Below are 23,969 nucleotides of genomic sequence, written 5' to 3' on the forward strand. Positions count from 1 at the left end.
TTTTCTAAAATATAGTCAAATATTACTCATTTTTCAAATTCCATTACAAAGTGGTTATCCTACTTTTGAATATGTTTTTCATGTAAATTGTTTTTTACCTCTTATTACTCAAGGGAGATCAAAATCACCGTTGGCGGTTAATAGTTTCAGCAGTGCTAGTTTGTATAATAATAATAATAATAATATAACATTGAGGTCATCAGCTCTCGAGACAAGTAAAGAACCATTATACTTGTGACAGATAGATAAAAAAATAAAAATATATATGCAATATTACATAGGTTTATATCAAAATATGAAGAGGAATATCATTATTTCGCAATGTAAAATCTCAGGTACATGACAAATGATTAGTAATCCTTAGAATTTTTCTAGTACAGTGGTATTTTTCGTTAAACATGCGACTATTATAATATCATATTCATTTTTAACATAAATATAATAACAATCTATTTTAATTTTACTATACGGGTGAATATTAATTTAGTAGAGTATATTTAAAAATAAACTATGATAAAATTTTATCTTATTTTCAGTAATAAATTCGCAGTAGATTTTAAAGTAAAATTTTATAAGTAACTTGTAAAAAATTGAATTTCTTGTGTATATTTTAGGGTACATAACATTAAAATATGTATTTTAGGACAGTAAAAAAACCGCATTCTCTTTACGCTAAATATTTATAACAGCCTTGAAATTTTTTCTATGAAAATTATCATTGCTTAAATGAGGGCCTGTAATTGAAATTAAAAACGTTTTATTCTTTAATTTATGAGTACGTCGAATATGCTCCAACAATATTTTTGAGATAAATAGTTTTTGAATACGTTGAATTTTTTTCTCTTGTATTCGGAATCTATAATTTAATTATTTTTGACCACAATGTATGTTTATTTTCTCAAGTTTGTACAATATTTAATAAGCTTACGATTAATGAAAATGTTACCAGTCAATATTTAGTTATAAATACACCCAATCCAAACGTCGTCTGAGACTCCAGCGCACTGAAATGCGAAATTATAAATTTTGTAATATACAATTTATAAAAATACAATCAATTTATAATTATATTAACCATATTTTTTCATATGTTACCGTTTAATGAGTTTCATTTATAAATCATTATGACATAAATTACTATAATAATCATAACATATTTATTAGTTAAATTTAATACCTATAAAGTATTACTAATTCTAAGTAATAGATAAATATTCATATTAAAAATTAAGTTGAGTATAGGTTTTCATACTGCTGACAGTGCTAAATTATTGAATACATCCAAATTATAATTATATAATTATAACTTATTTCAAAAATGTATGTAAACAATTTTTTTTTTAATCTACTCTACAGAACTGTGACTAACCTGAATAATAATGTTAAAGTAGGTTGCTATCTTTGTGTTATTTTAAATTTTTATTTTATTTTTAATTTTAAAAAATTTAATTTTTTTCAATAGGTTAAAAAAAAATTCAAGATAACACAAAGATAACAATCTATTTTAATATTACTATTCAAGTTGTTCACTTGAAAATCTAATGTGTAATAATATTTTTGTGGTCTTAAAGTATAAAAATTGTTTAGAAAATAAATTAACGAAAAATTGAATAAATCATTTCATTGTGAATTGCATTGTATAGTAAATATAGGAAATTATATTATGTAAAATTTTTATTGAAAAAAAATAATATACGAAATTTAAATTATCTATGTTAATATAAACATTAGAAAATACTATATGTATATATTGAAGGATTTAATCTCCATGTAAAATAGTTTTTTTCTGAAACGCTGATTAAAAAAATGTATTTGAAAATATTTGATCATTTTTCGGTGACCTATAAATTTAATAATTTCTCGTAAGGAATTTATTTCGTTCATCTTCGCCCTTTTCAATCCTTTTATGCCTGTGATACACGTGACTCAACATCTAGTTAGATCTGAAAGCAGAACGTCTCTCATTAACATATTTATTTGCAAAAAATACCACCGTTGACAAACCGCAATGTCGCTCTTCATGCCATAACCATTTAATACAGAGAACAACGGCCTGTGATATTAAAATACTATGCTCACGTGCATGAGTATATGTATATATACAGACAAGACAATAATCGTTATGCCAGAAATATATTTTAGCATTACGTGTTGAAAGTGCTGATTAAAAAGAAAGAAAAATATGTGAAAAATAATAATAATAATGGTATCTTGATAAAGATCTCTCCAACAATTTGCCTCATATCTTACAAATGACAAAGAAGAAAAATGTCGGGTGTTTTAATTATTATTCAACATCCTTCTATCACCTATCTACCCTTCTTAATTACTCCTATGAGTTCATTCTCGTATAGTGTTCATCGTACAATGCTTTACATAAATTATTATTATTGAAGGGTTTTTTTTCTATTCTTATAGCATATCTATACAAATAAACCCTCAATAATATTCTAGGGGTTTTGCTTTTTCATAAGTTTTTTTGTATGACAGTGGTGTCACTAATTGCCTTCAAGTATATTTTATTTCGTGAGACTACATTATGTGTTTTTGACGTTTCTTTACAAATTGTCATTTTAACATCGATTGAACATATTTTCCACTGAAATATATTTTAATTATGAATACTTCATAGTTACTCAAATGCATAAAACCGTTAGTGTATAGAACTTGCTCAATGTTTGTGAACGTCGTTGCTCCCCTTTAAAGATTTTCAAATTCGGCAAGTCATTTTATAATAGACAAATAATCTCAAACTTGCATTTTATAAATGAATTCTTTTAAAAGTGATACTTAAGCAGCCGAGATAAAATACTTTTACGCCACGTCATGGAGATTGACATCATAAGCCATTAAAATTGTAATATTGAACTTTGATTCTCAAGAATTATTTTCAGGAGAATTTTTTAAATAGTGATTTATTTATTTGTTTAACTTAACTAATAACACGGTGTTGGTTTGTGTTAGGTACAAACATTTGTTTATATCGTGCAAAATTATTGATTCTCATAATTATATCAATATTTTTAAAAATTTAATTTGTCAATCGAAAACACATATATTCACTTTAGAATTTTACACAAATTGTAACCACACAAGTTTTATTTCTTTTTGTATCGATAAAAACTAATTATGAAAAATTAATTAAAAGAGTATTCTTGAACTAAATGTAAAAATATTACAATTTTATATACCGAACTTCAATTCATTTTATAGATAATATTTTTTCAATACTTAATAGCTAATATTTTCGATATTAAAATTACATTTTTTGACATTTTTATCAATAATAGTACTGAGAACATAATACGTTTACTCCTCTGGAACTCTTACATGGAAGTTCTTTAAAATTGGAACACAAACTTGTTACAACTAATAATATGTCACGTTCTCGGAAATTGTAAATTTTTTATGTTACTTTTTTATAAATAAAAAAGTTAAAACAAGTATGATCATTTTTAAGCGAGTATCTTTATTGAGGTCACGGATTTTTTTCTACGGAGACTTTTTCAAAAGTTGTTATCCGTTCATCGTTTGTCTAATTATACATGGACAAAAAATTCCATTTTATACAACATTGTTCGCATATACATAAAAATGTCAAGTAAGTATGACAACTTTCATGAAAAAACTTAGTGTATATAAATACACATTAATACCTACTATAATTCATAACAAGAATAGATTACGTATAACAACTATATATTTAGACATACTCAAAACATACGCTCTTGTGAAAAGTTAGGAAAATATATATAAAGTTATATAACAGTGTTACAATATGTTTTTAAAGAATACAAGTTGAATTTCTTTATATTAATTATATAACTCAAGTTTAATTTATTTTGTTTAGTGCCTGAAAACAATTTTTCAGAGTGAAAAAAACTCTTTTTAACAATAATGATTGTTATATTACTAGCAGAAATTTTGTAGATAATTATTTTATAAAAAATATTTAGTAGATCTTTTATGAAGCATTGTATGATAATTCGTTTTTATTTTATATGGAAATATTCATTAATTTAATCTTTTAATCATTATACATTTAATCTTTATAGAAATATTTTTACCATCTTCATTTTGATAAATTTGATTATAAAAATGATAAGATACAGTTACCAAAATCATATTTTTAGAATGAGGACGATTTCAATTTGAATTAACTGTAGTTGTATAAATAAGGATTAGTTGAAGCTAAAATAATAAAATCTCTTACTAAAATCTTTATATAAGGTAATGTTGCTGCTTTTAATAATGTTAAACGATATTTTTTACTTAATAGAAGAAAGTAGTAGTAATTGACACAAGGGCGTCAGATAATTAAATTTTATATTGTAAACTATATAATAATTATAAAGATTACACACTTTAAACTTTCTTAGTTTATTAAATAAATGTGTGTCAATAATAGTGCAATATACTATAATACAGGTGATTGATTGAACAAACTATGGATATTTTTATTTAGTATTAATTATATTAAATAGTATTAGCATATACAGAACGTATGTTAGAAAAAATGATCTTTTTGTAAACGTAAAAGTGTTTTAAATAATCGCTGGAAGTTAATTGAAGAACATGAATAAACTTACCCGTATTTGGAGACACTGAGTATTTCCAATAGCAATATATAATGTGTTTATATGTGCATGCAAAACATTTCAACAATATATCATCTCAAACCACTGTAATTCCAAAACTGTTCCTTCACTATAGTCGTTCAACTGCCTACAAAACGTTAAGATTTTATGTTGTTTTTCATAACAACGCTTTTGGATTAGACGGAGAACTAAAACTTTTTCCCATTACAGAAAATGAGGCCTTAAGTTACATTCAGCTGTCGAGACTTTTTCGTGTTATTTATTGAGTCCAGCGTACCGTTGTTCCAATTAAGGTGGATTAAACAACAGCTAAAACTTACATGATATTTTCCTAACGCCCCAACTTTTCAAATTACTTTTTCTACCTTTTTAATTGTACGATAAAAAAAAATTCAAATCTTTTTTATCGCTGTTTTTCTATTACTAATGCGTATCCCAGATATGATGTTTAACACATATGAAGTATAAATTTACAGTATGCACTAAAAAAAAGAATATCATCAAATATAATGTTATATTTGATACATAATCCAATAAATATAAATATAGGATTGACTACTCATTAAAGTGTACACATAAAGACATTTATAAGAAATATAATATAAATTATGTAACAACAATAGTGTTGTTTACAATTATTCAAACACAAATAAGGTAAAATTCATTAGACAAAAATAAGTCTAGTGCAAAAACCATAAATGCAAAACTTTTCAATTTTGAATTGAAACTTTAAATAAACATAAGATTTGAAAATTTACTGAATATGTATGTGTATATATTTTAGCTTTTTAGAGTTCGAAAAAAGAATGGTTAAATATAATAATCATACATTTTTTTCATATACTCTGAAATAATTGAGTTCAGTTTTATAACACGGCTCTTTGTTATAGTCCTAAAAACGTAACTTACATTATTAATAAGTGCGATAAAAAAAAATATTCATTCATCCGTATATTAATATGGCATATAAAAAATTGATGAACTATCTAACTTAAAATTTGTAATGAAAAAGTTAATTTTTTTTTTACATTCGATTGAAGTATTCTCGTTTTAGAATTTTTTATGATTATTTTATGATGTTTCATCGTTTATATCCATCAGTTATTATTTAATAAGTTGTAATAATTTTATTTCTTTATATAGCCATCAGTGGCGGTCAAATGATTTAGATTAATAAATTTTAAATTGAATTATCATAAATAAAGTTTCCAAAATATAAAAACCAAAAAATATTTTAAATATTATATAATTAAAATTTTACAAAAATTTCAAAAAAAGTATGTCAATAGGGAGATTCATTCCTCTTATCTCCTGCCATTTGACCGCCACTGATAGCAACAAATGCAGTCTAAATATTAGGAGTGTTAAAACTATTACATTTATTTATCAAGTTTGATTATTTTATTTTGTTCATTTATTTAAACAAATATAAAACTGTAGAAAAATGAGAATATTAAGTACCTTCTGACATTATTGAATGTATGCTTATGCATTTTTGCAAAACAATGGAGATATTAATGATCCGTGTTTTTTTTTTTTTTAATAAATACTATTCAAATCATACAGTACCAATTATGTTTAATGATAGATAAATGTTTAAATTTATAAATTAGTTTTTTAAAAGTTTTAAAAATTTAAATAATGTTTTTAATAAAACAGAGTTAATTTCAAGTATTCTTCAATATTACAATGTGTTAAAAATGTAAACGAGAGCAGATAAATTAAGTTTTTTTTTTTTAATTTAATCTATTGCAATGTTTCGAGTAAAATTTAAGAATAATTTATTTTGTCGAGATAAATTTTTATTTATAATTTTATTACAGAAATTTCAAAATTAACCATGTACACGAGTAGAATTATTACAAAATCAATCGATGAGTAATTAATTTTTATCTCATAAAATTTAATTAAAAATATAGTTAAGTCTATAATAAACAACAAATAACTGAATAATAAAAAATTACCTTACTTATAAATTTAAATTCTCCTTTATGACAGGAAGTGATTGAGTGCTGATTGCTTTACCTATAAAACGTTTACATTATTGATTAAAAAAATACACACATGATTTATTACAAAAATAATGTTTAAAACTAAACATGATATTTTTATTATGTTGATTAAATTTTGTGTCTTGTATCTAAAAGATTATAAGTCACAAAGTTTCGATTTTAGGATTATTGATGTTAATGTATTACAAAGTGACAATTGCCAAAAAAGATTTACCTACTTATTTGGTATATGTCTAATATTCATTTTTTGTAGCTTATATCTAAAAACTGATATGTCACAAAACTGGGATTTTGAGTTATTTTTTATAATTTGTAGAAGGAGGATGATAATTATCATTTCCTAAACAATTAGAAATTAATTTTGTTGGGAAGGTTTATGTTTAGTAATATAAAAATAGTATAATATGGCATTGATGTTATAATTGTTTTTGTTCTCTTAAAACATTACTAAAATTTATATATTAGATTTTGGAAAATAACTACAGAATATATTGTTATATTATCAATTTTCTGACTTGAAAGGCATTTTATTTATAACAAAAAGTATTCATTAACTTGAATAATTACAAGCACACTATAATATAAGTCTTAGTTTTTTTATGAGCATTTGATAATAGTTAATTTTTTTCTATTCAGAAATTATTCGTGTCCTACGCACTCAAATTAACACAAAAAAATATCACCCTTAAAATTAAATCATCTTTATTTTTTAAATGGAAATACGCATTTTTAATTGATTACAAATAAGAAAATTACTGGTCGATTACAAATTTTGAACTAGTATTTTGAAAATGAATACTTAAATAAATATACTAGAGTTGAAGCACTGGTCTGTTTATTTTTATGTCTAATAATTTATAAATTGCAATTTTCGTTTAACTCTGGTGTAAAAATGTTAATAATTTACAAAATTCTTGTTCATAAGTTGTTATCGACAAGTTATTTTCTTAGTTTCACAATTTCCTTATTTGTAAGTTAGAAAAACATGCATGTTTCCGTTTAAAAAAACTAAAAATGATACTAAGGGGAAGTAGGAGGGTTAGATTATTTTGTTTGTGTTAAAATAAATTAATCTAATACGAATAACTTCTGAAAAGAAAACAATTATATGTCATATATAGTATTTTTAAATATATTGCATGGAACAAAGTTAGCTGACTACTCTGTATACATACAAAAAAGTAAATTATAAGCATGTCATGTTATAATTTATTTTATAATTAAAACAATTTCATGGTTAGTTATCACGAAAATATTTATGGTGAATTGAAGATACTAAATTAAAGTCGCTCATATATTAGTTATGATTTTCGCAAAATAATAGTTAAACTAATTGATATATAGGTTTCGTATGTATAAATAAAAATATTTTATTTTTGATCAGAAAATAAAGCTAGAAACTTTGATAAAGTTTATTCTCGAATTTTTTTTCTGTGATTCAAGAGAAAAAGAATTTAACTTTAATAATAATCATAAAAAAAAATAAAACGCCGAGGGGTGTAACTTCGGAAAACGGCTTGTTTTCCGGACAATAAAATACGGTCTAAATTATATAGTAAGGGTAGACGACCGTGAGCAAGAAACCGCACCACAACCATCGCTGAGCAATAGATATAAAACTATTAAAGTCATTGATATTTTATGAAATCCCACGCGTGAAAACGGCAGTGCACTTTGTAATTACGTGTATTTGATATTTGACCCATGAAGTCATATAAAAAATAATAATAATAATACACAAGCGAATATTTCCAAATAAAACACTGGTTAAAATATCCGAAAGTACTTTATAATGTGTTTCGCATTGCATACGTGTGCATAATTTTTTACACTACAATCATCTAACAAAAATGTGAAATAGGATTATCATAAAATGTGTGTTATTATTAATAACACGTGGTATTTTTATTGACAATGTTATATTTAGCTACATTATGCGATTAGTTTTTTTATTGTCAATACTTTGATATAGCAATATCATAGCAACACCAGCCTGCTTTTATGTTTGTGTAACCGTAAATATTTTTTTAATTGACGACTTCCAATTAACCATAAAAGTTGGACAATTACTTTCGTACATTTGTTACAATAATGGTGGAAATTTTCTACGTAAAACTACACTTATTAACAGATATGTATTATAATAGCTTCAAAGAATGATATTTTCTATATAAAATGTATTGAACAATACTATTATCATAATACACCAGACACGTGTCATAACTGTATGTAAATAGAACTTGTATAAAGCGAGCATCTGTAATGGCATTACAGACACAATGAAGACATATAATATTATCGTTATTGACGTATTTAAATTTTATTAAAATTACCTTTGAAGTTTGTAATGATGAATTTAGTTATTGCCATTCAAATGATTCCAGTAATTAGATAATTGGTCTTGTTTTAGTTTAATAAAGTTAAGAAGGAACAAACATAATCTGCCCGTAAGAAAATATAACATATTTTTTTTATACTAATGAGATTTATACTTAACAATTTTTGGAAAATATATTTTATATTAAAATGTATTTATATTTTGTTAATTTCACCTTTATACAATTACTACATAATTGTTGTTATATTACAACTATTGTGATAAGAATTTTTATTATAATTATTAATTTATTCATTTGTTTGAGAAATTAATAAAAGTGCTAGTTTTTTTTTAGTAACGATAAACTAATCAAAATTGTTTTTTATAACAACCGTTCTTTAATATATATAAACCAATATTCTATAAATACTATTGTTTAAAAAATGTCGATATTTTTTATTCCTTATCATTTTCACTTCTCATAGAAGAGTATTTAAAAAAAATAACAATTTATATATATGAAACACATTAATTTAATAAGAAATTATAAATGATATTCTTAAACTTTCCAAATGATCATATCTGTTATAGGAATAGATATGAGAAATACATGTGGCTTAGGGCAAATATATTTTGCTTTATTTGGAAATTATTATTTTTATTTCACATAGTATAAAGTTGACTTTATCCTTATCACAGAAACATCAAATTGATACATGTAGTATATATATTTTTTTTGTTCTAAAAAATATGATGTTTATAGTACAAAGTAAATGAAAGTTTTAAAAGAATAATAAGAAACAAAGATATATTATTCTTCAATATCATTTAATGTAATAAATAAATATATTTCCTTTAAATGTATTATTAAATTTTACTTTCTATTACAATCCAATATAACTTATGAAATGGATAACACTAGTCGATAAAATGCACTTGCATTAATAACATTTGAATGACAACAATACAATTAGAAGGTTTTAATAAAATAAGAAAACAAATTCTATTGCACAGTTAATTTAACAATCAATAGAATCCGTTAATTTCATATATAAGGTGTTTAGTAAGTAAGGAAACGAGTTTATGTTTTCCTCATCGTTTGTAACAACTGATCTGTGTCCTAACTTGCTGAACATTCTGTATGATTAAAAATATAAAGGCTATATCAACTTATCACACGATCACGTGGTCTTTTTTTATTATTTATTCAGTAAACAAATTTGATAAATAATTTTAATTTCTTAATAATTCACATTATAATACGGATAATAATATTTATGGTTACGACCTCACATTTTTGCATTAGCCATTGTAGTATTAAGCATCTTTGTGAGACAGAGATATATCTGCTCTCTAGGACGGCGGTACTTAATGTTAAATATATGCGAAGGGTCTATCCATTCTTTATTGTCTATGGCTGTTTCACCTGAGTTTTTTATTGAATGGTTTGTTCTTTTGACGTTTCACTTTTCGTCCTACCAAAATATGTACACTTGAAATAATCAAATTGTTTTACTTTTCTATGAAACCTCTAACGACTCGTCATCGTGTACATCTACGATCATGAATACATAATATTACAAGAGAAAAACAAAACAAAAATTACCTGTTGAATTATTTCATTTTCGTATTAAAAACGGTTGCATAGCTTAACATTTATATTAATTCTGTTGTGTAGTTCATGTCGACTTCATCATTATCACATAGCGGGCTGCTATTATTTTGAACATCACTTTATGTTGTATGTGTGTTTACATTTTTAAAGGTAATATTATCAAAATAAGTGTATAAGTCTATCAGTACACTTTATAGAGTTACAAATTAAAAATATATATTAGATTTGTAATAGAATATATTTTCAAGAAAAAAACTTTTTAGGTGTAAATGACTTTTTTGTGAATAATAATAGAAAAGATGATTATAGTTAACAAGTTTATACCAACAAAAAAACTGATTTCCATAGGAAAAATAAGACTGACCATTCATTATTAAAAATCAATGTGAATCATTTATACATTTTAATTATATTTTTTTTTAACTTGCTTTTCATTATTTCGTATTTGACTTAAAAATATTAACACGTTTTTGGTAAATTTTAACAGTTATAATGTAATATAATAAAAAAATATAGCAATAATTAGAATTTTTTCGTGTTTCTTATTTTTTCCTTTTAATGGCAATTATATTCACTAAAAATGATTCAGGTAACTTTATATAAGTGTTTTTGAAATATTAAACATTTTCTATATACAGAGTGTTCAGTAAATAAGGAATCAAGTTAGTTGTTACAAACAATGAGAAGAATAGTAGCCCGTTTTCTTACTTACTAGGCACTCTATAAAGAATTAACAATTATTACCTAAACTTTAATCAAAGAAAAGTTATAGCAAAAAATTCAACTTTTATACTTTTTAAAAAATTATTGAAAAATTCTTATTTAGACATTCATAACAGTGACAAAATTTGATTAAATGATACCAAATTTTACACAGGTAATTGACGTCATAGTAGAATTAGATTTTGAAAATGAAATATATATAACTGTATTTTTTAAAACCAAATAAGTGTGCCAAAAAACATAATTTTACAAATACTCAATCTGCGCCAACTGAGAACATGTTTGAAATCAGTGCCATAAAATCTATCCGAATTAAAAAGAGAATTGACTCAAACAAATTATGGCTCAACATTTGTCAAGATTGTGGTGTTACAGATTTCAGTATGTGATTTATATTCTTATGTTATTAATTAAGTATTTGTAATTTTATTAAAAAAATGATATTATTTTTTAAATTTAGAATTGAAAGAGTAAGTTTAAAAATAAAAAAAAGTAAATTTAAAATCCAGTTATAAAAATTCAAAGGCAAATAACTAAAATATGTTAAATGAATAATTCATGATTATAATAAATTGAAGTTTTACAAATAGTAAATTTATGAGAAATATGACAACTCATTAGACTCTTAAAAACAAAAAATTCTAATTATTATATATATATATAATTCTATATATGGAAGTTTTTAATTGTACAATGTAAGGGGGAATTTTGATAAATAGTAATGAAAATGCTAGATTTTTTTACGAGTTTTTTAACATTTCAAGGCAAAATTCATTACTTGCGTATGAAAATAACGCATGTATTAGAAATGTCATACTGTCGAATGTGAATTTTTAGATAATTTCTTACAGTGTATGCTAAAATTTTCAAGTAATTAGTGGTTAATTGCGGAACTAGTGAACAAAGTCTTTTATCAACGTTTCTCTAATGATAACAACGAACAATTGAGTCGGTCGTTGCATCAAATATATCTTCCATTTATATATGTATATATATACATATATACATATATATATATAGTATATATATATACATATATATACTATATATATATACATATATATACTATATATATATACATATATATAGTATATATATATACTATATATATACTATATATATATATACATATATATATAGTTTGTTTAGTATCGTTTGCCTATGTTCTGTGGACGTGGACCCATTCTGTTTCTGTCTTGTTTACCCGTGTGTTTTAAATAATTAATGGACCTTGGCATGCTAACGCCAAAACCTCTCCCCTTTTTACCTTTTCACAAATATACCTTACTTCTCTGCCTGGCGCTATTTACTATCTTAATGGTGGTGGCGGTGGCTTGTCAAGTATAATTAAACATTACAGCTTTTGCAAAGGCAGCTCCTACAACGACGGAGACGACGAAAACTGCGATTTGTTAGCATCTCTTCTCCGTTGGACACTGTCTTTCTCTCACTCTTTCTCCTACTTTCTCCATTTGATACCACCGCAATAATTTACTCCGCGTAAGTTTAAAATTTCTCTTGCTATCAATTAAAACAACATCTAGCCGTATTGTATTGCTACTTTGGAGGCATTGTATATTTGTTTAAAATGCCTGAGGTTTACGAGTACAATGATAGTCATACTAAATTTACTGTCTAACTAATAATGAGAAATTAATTTGATATAAGTCTTTACAAAATAGTCTTCACTATTTTATCATTAAAAAGTCAGCATACTTAAAATGTTATTAAAAATAAGAGTATTTTGAAAAACTTAAGTACCAAAAAAATAATCTGTTAATCTTTTCTATTTATATAATTCTAAGAATAATTACTTTTATGATAAATAAATAAATTTTACATTTCTCATAATAATGAAATATATGATGTTTAATTATATTACTGTTTTGTATAATAAAAGTTTTAAATGTGAAATTATGTTTCATGAGATATATCGCTATCAAGGGAAATTTTTGTAGATAGTTTTCAATTCTATTTGCACATATATCTTAAATAAAAAATAATTTCTAAATCGCAAGTACTTCAAAAGTATTAGTATCAAAATTATTTATTTAAATAGAAATTCATTTCAAAATAGTAATATTTTAGGTTAATTAAATTATATTAAAATTTTAGGTATGCATTATGCGTAACCAATTGATAAAATAACGTATCTGGTCGAATTACTAAAAATGTTACCAATAAGTGAATACCATAGATATTATTTGAACAGTTAAACCTTAATCATCAAAGTTGAGTAATTTTTTGATGCACTACTTAAATGATAAAATTTAAAACATTTTGAAGTTTAATAAATCTTTAATTATCTGATAACTAGACAAGTTACTCTACATTATTAAAAAGTAAAACTTAAATTTTTCTTTTTAATATAACAAAACTATTATGTTTTATTATTATAATCGTTGTATACCCATAGAAACGATTATTGTTTTAATTTAATTAGCTAAGGAATGGAACAGTATTCGCAGCAGTTTATAAGGGAAAGCTATTAATTACAGTAGGATAATTATACTTATGTAATAAATTATACAGACATAATTATATTAGTATGTGCGTGTAATAGTAGTCTTCGGAAACCGATTTTACAGTTATACTTAAGTCATAAATAATAACCAAAGTAAAGTAATAATAAATTACATATTACTATATAATTATATGTTATTGAATACATTTTCTAAACATAGAAATGATCATAGTAATAAATACCAGCTCAGCTATGCCAATGCGGCGTTTCATATATGCAAAATAGGTACCGGAATGAAATAGTAGAAATAAATGGGTATGATAAGCATGTTATGTAGTAAACTAAAATAAAACGAATTTATTCCAATAATATTTAGTGTAGGTTAAATTAATTAAAAAGTACAGAAGATATTGAAAGATAAGCTAATTAAACTACAGCTAAGACCAGCTACTTTAAAAGTAATTCTATGCTCTACTTTCTCATATTTAATCAGAATTAAATAATGACCTATGCACTTTTAAATATTAAACATATCAAGTGAAAAATTCAATCTACAATTGTAAAAAAGATGTTTTTGTTTTTTATTTTTAGATTTTTTCCAAGATTTATAAAGGTTTTAACGAAATTTCTACTTTGGACACGTATCATGAATAATAAAACGGGATTTAATTCTTAATCAAACTTCAAATATCCAAAGAATGAAAATTTTAGTAAATAATATTATAAGAAAAAATATAAATTTAATGTAAGTTTAGTTTGTACCAAAGAAAAAACACTATGTAAATTTAGGTAAAAAATTGAATGCTAAACATTTTGTACGGATCATAATAAAATCCACAAGACCACTGTAACGTATTTATTCTTATATTTTTCTTTGAATGGAACGAGCAAGGGGACGTTTTTCAGTTTTATTTAAGCGGTCCGTCACGTCCGACCGCTGACGGAATTGAATTTGTAAGGTTAGTTGCCGTTAAGTTTCTGAAGAAGAAAAAGAAAAGTCAGAAACGTGGATAGAAGGAATAAAATAGCTTTGTCCGAGTAATATTCCGTTTAAACCATTTAACTCTGGTAAAGAAAGTACCCCGAGGCCTATTGTCGTTCCAAACCTACACCGATCGATTAAAATACACAGAGCTCTATCATTTCGACAAGAATACCACCACCACTCCCCTAAATTTATCCTTCGTATAATTTTGACGACTTTCATCACGTTATTAAAATCTATGATGCTTTATTACATTCAATGAATGTTACCGTTTTAGATCGAAATCAGCTTAACTATAAACGTATTGGTGTAACATTGGGAGATCTGATAGGCTTACCTACCAACATTTTTTAAAATTATTATTATGACCTATGAATAGGTGTAAAATCCTAGTTGGTGTTTAACTGATTTTAAATTGTTATCTATAAACTAAAAATAGTTTTGTAAGTAGATCTTATCATTTATAGTGAACTAAACAATTAATTGATATTTGAAATGTGTGTGATAAATAATATTTTATTAGCATTTTGACGGTGTCACTAGATAACGACTTATATAAATATAAATATCATTTACAATGTTTGCAAAAAGAGATCTTCAAAGCTTTTTTCAGATTATTTGCGAAAATAGCTAAAATGCGAATACCTAATGATCTATGATATAGAGTTATGTTTTATTTGCTAATCAAGTAGTAAAATAAACTTTTTTATTGATTTTGTACATATTTATTGGTTAGTGAATAATAATAAATTTAAAAATAATTAAAATAAATATTTAGTTGTGTAAACAATTTTTAAAAGCTTTATTTTTGAAAACTAAATTAATATATTGTTTATATTAAGTTGAATAACTAATTTTAATCACACTTTTTATCACATTGACAACTGTGTCGTTGACCAACTTATAGATATATTTTATTATAACATCGAATACACACCATAATAATATCATTAATTAATTGATCAATGGTACAGTGAGTACAATAGAATAATAATTTTATTATATTTGAATACAACTTGTTTCTTAAACTTTTTTACTAATAATTATTTTACTAAATAACAGTTATTTAATATAATATTTTTAAATTATTAGATACTTATATTTCAAATTTAAGTTGTGTAAGTAAAAATTACTCATTTTGTAATGAATTTAGCTATTTGTTTTCCTTAACTTAGTTGTATTACAGTTTAAATATATTTATTAGCTATTAACGCATTAATAAAAACATTAACTTAAATAAATTTACTTTAATACGAATTTAAAATGAATTATAACTTGTTTGCACTATACTCTTATTAAAAATTACTGAAACATTCTAAAAAAAAATTCTTATATATTTTATAATTTCGATATATGAAACATAGATCAATATGTAATTTGTATAGTAAACACATTAAGGTTTGTAAAAAAAAATCTCCTGAGATAAAATATCCATAATTAAGTACATAAAAAATAAAAATTATTCAGTATTTTATACATAGTTCATGTTGTACATAAATTAAAATTACGAATTTTGATTTTATAATTAAACGAAATAAAAATAAATAAAAAAACGTACATAATACTTTTTATTGACTAACAATATCATTCGTAGAAAAATGTTTCTACTATTATAGGTTTATTTCTCGTGACAGCTAAAATTGTCTACAAGTTAAATAGAAAAAAGTTTACATTCCGAATACTGTTCAATGTACAGTGGATGTATACAATCTAATATTGTATCCACCATTGTTATTGTCGAGTAAATCAGATGATTTCCAACAATATTATTTGTGTTTAAGCAATAGAATGAAAAATCCTCGTTTCATTTTAATTCTATTCTGTTTTTAATAACTTTATATAGTAAAAATTATTAATAAATCAAACTTTTCAATATACCTTAAATGTCAAATATGACATAATATAAAAGTAAAAATACTAAAAAGGTTTTTTATCACAATACAGCCAATTAATTTACATCAAATAAACAATATTAAGCCAGTCATAAAAATTGAAGAAAACATGTTAACAAACGGCATAATGACAAATCAGAAATCTGAATTAATTATACAGGAAATCATGTGTTCAAAAGATTAAATTTTTTTAAATCTAAATTATGTAATTTGCTCAAAATATTTTTACAACTGTTTTAGCCACAAGTGACAATTTTTTATTATATTTTAGAGAGTCATGTTAACATGATATTATTCAAAATACCACACAGACTTAAAATGTGAAAGAAATAAAAACATTATTATATATGTATTTTCTAATTTCCTTAATATTGAAATACTTGAATTTATACAATTTTAGTAAGTACTATTCCTTCCACGGTGGGAATTGTCATATTACTATAAGAACATTAAATTATATTTAGACAAGATTAAGAGTAGTAAACGGAAAAAAAAAAAATAATTCCAAGAACTCTATTTTTTAAATTATACACTTATAAACCTCTAAATAATTTTCTGAACCTGAGCTAAACCGAACTAAATAAATCAAAATCTAACCAAACAAAACTTATTAAAATCCAATACTTACTGAAAATTTGATTGTAAATTTGAGCTATCAAATAAAAAAATTATATCTGATCAGTTCAAATGCATTTTATTTTATAACATCAGCCAGTATAAAATACATTTTATTCAAATGCAAGTATGTTCTGTTTATCATATTTGCATTTGACAGTTTTGGATGACGTTGCAAGCTGCAAGACGTCTTAAAAAAACTATTATCATATGTCTTAGTTTAATTAAATTATTATTAAGTACTTGGTGGCCGCATTTTATGTATATATTAAAGTTCAAAAACATTCTAAATCACGTTCTGTGCAACTTACAACTGAACAATAAACTTTAGTATAATTAAATTAAATTCTGGCAGTAATACTAATTTGAAAATTCATAGCTGAAATATAATGTATTGTCTCCATGAGTAGTTAAATGTTCAATTATATTATAAATTCAATAAATATTTTAGTATTAAATTTAACTACTATGATAAATTCAAGTAAAAATTATATTGATTTATACGAAAAAATAAATAATTAATAAACAAATAAATAGTTAATCTTGATATGTTTGTATAATACAACGATTTTTATACATTCTATTACTTAATCACAAAGTAAAAAAATTTTAAATTGGTAAAATAAAAAATTTTGTACCACTTAAAATTTAGAGCCAATACAATGCCAACCATTTATACACATTTCTAAATTATAAGAAAACAACGATTAAAAATTCATAACGAACAATCTTTATTTGTAAATTGATAAAGATTTCAACCATCGTTAACTAAATTTATAAAAAAGTCTGAATGAAAAAACGAAGGTTTTGATTCAATTTTTACATTTATTCGCGAGCATACATATATTTAGTATTTATTTTAGCACACGCGTATCGAAAAATCAAACAATCTGTATGACAATATATATAAATGTATACGTGTATTCTTTGAAAAAAACAATCGAGTAAATATTTGGAAATTGTATGGAACGTGTTCACTTTTACAGTGATTTAACAACAGTGCCCCAAGGGTAAAAATAACAATAAATAGTTTTCTGTCTGTATTGTATTAGCTGTATTATATTCTATTCAGTCAGTAAAATCAAAAGTTCTGTGCAAGTATGTGACATTTTATCGAAAAAAAAACAAAAATCAATTCTTTTTTCACCCTTGTCTCACAATGGCGTATTAAGTAGCAGAATGATTGTTGAGTTAGTTTTAGTTTGTCAAATAAATGTCTAAACGTGCGTAAATCCAAAAACGTTATCTTCAGTGAACAATTATCTTGGCTCGACTACGTTGTCGTCGAATGTAAATAGATATTTTCAATAAAAAATAAACATCACAATAGATTCATTAATATTCTACCGAAACCTGCACCCGTGTATTTAGTGAAAAGCACCTATAGAGGTGATCCAATGGGTTATGGTTAACGATGGGTAGCAGACATTTCCTATCTGGTTCAATACGTGAGACCAGAATCCAGCGGTGCGCGACTCCAAGTGATTTCCTTGGCAATGAATCCGGAAGCAATTTTCCACCGCAACATCCGCCACTGGTTTACTGTTTCAAAACACGTCGCAACAGCAAATCGAATCAAAATACCGTCGAACACAAATTCTTTTACACCATCCCTCTTCATTGTATCATTTTTCTACAGCACTCAATGATTTCATGCCAAGGTTTTCTTACAGACCGTCGCGTTACCCCAATTCTTTTCTGTACCCACATTTTTATCGCTATACATTTTTCCACAACTCTTGTGCAAAAATCTTCCAGCCGTTCGTTCTGCGCAATCTGTCGGCACCCACCATTCTGCTCTCGGTGCCATTGCACCGTTCACCCGGAAAATCCCTGGCATCCATTCAAAAACACATAAACGGCCAAAGTTACGCCATCGTCGGAGTTTATCTTTTAATTGTTTTTCACAGCTTGCCGGCTGCTGCAGTGAGAGTGTAAAAAAATTACAAGCAATGTATATATATATATATATATAGACAACGAAAAAGATAAAGAGAAAAGAAAGACAATTTATGTGTATTTTGCGTACCCGTTGTTTGCCTACGTCGAAAAATTATAGTGTCTGAGTGCCAGTGCCAGGCATTAAGACGATTGTGGACACGAAAGTTATCATTCAGATTCTTTTCTTGCGATTATTATGAATTATATCATACATGATATAATTTATATTTTACACGGGGCGATTTACTAAGCATACTATCCCGACCTCCATATTATCATTAAACAATTTTTCTTTTATAAAATTGTATAGATTAAAATTGAATTTGTGTTTATGAATCGTTATAATTTTAAAGTTTATTGTAAGAAAAAATATTTCTAAGGGTTGATTTTAGAAATGATATCCGACAGTTCAATGGGAACCTATTATTTTTTTACTATAAAATTGATATTTACAATGATTCATAAAAATAAATTCAATTTTAACTTTTACATTTTTATAAAAAAAATCATTATTCAACGAAAAATTGGTTATTATATAAAATATCATTTAAATACACTAAAAATATCATTTGGCATCTTTAATAATAAACAAAGTATAAATAACTTTAAAATAACAAGTTATCCACTCATAAATACTTTAAAAGTAAACTAATGTAAAAAAAAATAAAACAAATGACATTTTACAAACACAAGATAGCTCTTAAGATTATAAGTGTTTAAGTTAGACACATTATGAAGTTCTCAGATTAGGACGTCAGAAACAAATACTGAAGTTAGATTACAAATAAGATAACGTCAAACGTACTTTAAATGTATTCTGACTGTTGTGCAATTGATAAGAAAATGTTTGGTAAAACAAAGATTTCATATAACAAGATCACCACAAAAACACAAATATTTTGTAAATGATTTTTTCATCAATACAATTGTTTTCATAGAATCTCACTTTAAATTATTTTAACACATAATATTTCTGACTATTTTATTTTTTTAATTTCTTAGTAAAAATATTCTAAATTAACTGATTCAATATATTTTTTTTCCTGTGAAATTTATTTGAATTACCTAGAATTTCATGATTGTTAAATATATTTGTAATTTTTTTTTACGTTATTTATCATCTTACGTTTAAAACACTATTTATAAGCCTCTAAATTATATTTACAGAAAATTTTTAAAAACTATTTAATGTTATTGTTCACATCATAAGAATGATAAAATCCTATAGTGAAAATGTCATATTTTTAATCTTAAATGAACTTGAATGCTAATACGAAAAAAGTTAAAAGTTTGATCTTTAGTCGCAGTGCAATAAGGTATTCTACAACAAATTTAAACCTTCAAATTGCGTAAGTTTAAAATACCTAAAGAATATAGTCTTAAAAAAAATCATGGCGTGAACACATAGTTATCACGAGAAAAGGTAAACTTTTATGAAACTTTGGAAAATGTTTGTGGTGTTTAAAACTTTTAAGTGGTTCTGAAATACTTTGTGATGTAGTTACTTGTTGTGTTGTCTGAGAGTTTATTCGAAATAATGTTTAAATCTGTAAGATGACAATTTTTTAATAAACTTGCCAACTATTTTATATTTTTTATTAATAAATAATAATAATAAGAGTACTTCTAAAAACGAATTTCGCTGACTTTTTTTTTTAAAGATTATGACTATGGAATAGTTTTAAGTTTATTATTAATATTAATACTATTATGTATAGAAATAAATAAACATTAATACACCCATGTATAATTAATATATATATCATCTGAGTGTTTTACAGAAAAGAATAAATTTAAAAAAATCTATATTCCAATATAATCTCACATGTAAATATGTATTAGAGAATTACCTTATCCTCTTAAATAAATATAATAATTTTTTTTAGGATTCGGTTCCTTCATATTGGCTAAAACAGAATTTATAAATCCGTTCCTAAACTTTGATCATTTAACCAAAGTAAAAATTCAGTTAAATAAATCTATCATAACTATTGTCATAAATGACGTCTTACAGTCATAAATTATTCATTGAAATTCAAAAAAAAAAAATCATTTAGCTTATTACGTATTTTTTTAATTAAAGTATATTTACTAATTATTTATAAATAATCTAATCGTCAAGCATAAACATGTTTTATATTAATAAGAATTATTTTGTTATTGTGTCGTCTATAGGCGAAACTATACTTTTTTGTTTGATCAGTCTAAAAAAATCTGACAGCGATTAAAATCATTATCATAAAAAACGCTTCGATACAAATCTGTAGATAGTGTTTAATTTTGAAAAATTGGTGGATTATACCAAAATCAAAATGAATTCCTATTTCCTTTATTCTTTAATTTAGAAGTATAATATATAAATAAATATTTATTATAGCAATTAAAAACATCATATTTATAGTAACGTTGTTATGTACTAAATACAAATATCTCAAATAGTTATAAGCCTTACATTAGTTATATTTTATTATGAAAAAAAAAAAAAACAAATAAATACAATATATCTTAATATAAAATGTAGCCTTAAATTGGATTAAATTGGAATCAAAATGAAAATTTGTATTTACCCTGTCTTGTAAACGAAGACTAATAAACTAGCAAGTGCATCATGAACTTTATCATCTTGAAAACATTAAAAACTCATTAGGTTCAGTACAAAACTATTTCCGACTGAGTAGAATTAAAAACAAAAACAAAATTAATTAAATTCAGAAAACTTTGAAAAACGTAGAAGTTCTATTTTATTTCTTGCACAAAAATAAATACCGTCTTTTAATTATTAAGCTTTTCTTTTTTATGTATCACGCAAAATTCCATATCGTTCGCGATGTTGCCGAGTCTTTTCCCTTTTCATTCGTATTAATAAGTTTAAAGAAACAAAGATAGTTTATAAAGGGTCTCTAACGGTGCTAACACCTGACAGCAATCTCAGTGATTATCATTATAGGGGCTTGAAAAGTTCAAAAATATAAAATGTCTCCCGCTCATAAAATACTGAGTAAATTTTCGTGTACTTATACGGTTAACAGAAGTTTATACTCTTGGATAGGAGTTTTTTATTATTATTGGAACGAGTTTTGCAGCCAAGGAGAGTGGATTGCATTATTAAATTAGTAGTATAAGAATTTTTCATCTTATCTTTTAGCTTTATCCATTTAATACCACGCCCCAACTCGCACCATATACAATACGTATACTTATAAAAATCTCAGATTACACCTGCTGGGCTGCAGTTTGAGGGACTCATTAATTTCAACGCGTTACATAGGAAAGGCCGAAAAGGGGGACTATGTTTGTGTGAAAAATAACAGTTACCACAACCTGGGGTTTGTATTGTTTTTAAAAACCAATTCCGCACACTGGGTAACGGATTATATTTGCCACCGTCATAAAAGTGTACGTATAAAATATTACATGTTTAATAATAGAAAATGCGATTTTTGGCTGCGGCGATGGAAAGAAATACCGCTGCTGTGGCGACGTTTACGGCATTGAAATGTTTTCCCTTTTACTTTTCTCTTTACTACATCGGCATTTATATACTATTTGACTGCCGCCAGTATTTTACAGTTTTAATGGCGATGGAAAAAAACGGCCGTAAATATGGCCGCTATCAATACAGAAACCCCACGGAGGGCGTTTTGCCGGGTGTAACGAATATTCTTTTTTCTCTGTCGCAACTTTACTCACTTTCGCCATCACTTCCTACGCTTCTCCAGTCAAATGGTCATACGCCATCACACATACGATCCGCATAAATCTCGTCTCTAAGTATTACCTGCGCTAGATCTGGATTTTTTTTATTTATTTAGGGATCTTCGAGGTTTTTTGGTCCAATGGAACTCGCCATGATGCAATGGGTTTATAGAATGAGTTGTGTGTACTATTTCTATGCATCACCACTGTTGAGGGTAGGATAAGAGATAAGATAAGTGGACTCGGGGCGGTTACAATCAAATTATATGTACCCACACAAGGTGCACGATTCGTTAAAGAAACGTGACGTGAATTCTGATTTTACGCGGAGTAAAATAAGTCAAATACTTTAATCGAGATTACAGATAGGCCAAAGATAAACTTATTCCTTTTTGACCAAGTATTACTCATATTATATTATGACTGAATAGTTTCTTTATATTTTATAATAAATCATAACTATTCAAAAATGATAACATAATGTTCGAAATTTTATGGTGATTTAATTTACTAAATAAATATAAATACTCGAATACCTGTTATTAGGCAAAGAAAATGTTTTAAAGACAATAAAATTCGCTTATTTATAGTTAAAACTTAGCATCGTATATCCATAACTATGACCATTCCAGGTAATGATCGTTTCATGTTTTAAGTTCAACATAAAAAAACAGCCTTTGTACCTAAACTAATGCAAGTTTTTTCAAAGGCACAATTACTTATTATAACCAGATAGTAACATAAACAGTTATTCAAGAATTCTTGATAGGAACTCACATTATACACCATAATAATATATTCAACTGTTGTAAAGATGTAATGATTTAAATGTCAGTTTATTCCTGGAGAGAAACTTTTGTATATAAAAGATTCAAATAGAAAAGAATAAATTTATTTTAGAAAATTCTTAATTACAATAAAGAGTCGATTTTCAAAATCATCTTTTGAGTCGTTGCCACAGTTAGAATTATACTGACTGTATACTTAATTTTGAAACTGTATAATCTCTAAATATATCTCAGAATTATGAAAAAAATAGCTATCAATAATAAAAATGTTACCATACTAATTTATTAATTCATTTTTCTTATTTAATAATAATCATGTTAAA

The 23,969-nt window shown here is 25.0% G+C and overlaps 1 protein-coding gene across 4 annotated transcripts in view; it reads right to left on the reverse strand.

The window, feature by feature from the left end:
• Positions 1-23,969, reverse strand: part of LOC126896012 (semaphorin-2A) — a 205,632-nt gene that overhangs the window by 139,369 nt on the left and 42,294 nt on the right. For 2 of the 4 annotated variants that reach the window (XM_050668419.1, XM_050668415.1), the window contains exon 3: positions 6,568-6,623. The gene's annotated coding sequence lies outside the window, so the exon portion shown is untranslated. Of the gene's footprint in view, positions 1-4,589; positions 4,726-6,562; positions 6,624-23,969 lie in introns of all 4 variants that reach the window. The other 2 variants (XM_050668416.1, XM_050668417.1) reach the window with 2 other exon arrangements.

Source organism: Daktulosphaira vitifoliae, unplaced genomic scaffold, assembly GCF_025091365.1.
Source record: "Daktulosphaira vitifoliae isolate Bord-2020 unplaced genomic scaffold, ASM2509136v1 Scaffold_1, whole genome shotgun sequence".
In the NCBI taxonomy this organism is placed as follows: domain Eukaryota; kingdom Metazoa; phylum Arthropoda; class Insecta; order Hemiptera; family Phylloxeridae; genus Daktulosphaira; species Daktulosphaira vitifoliae.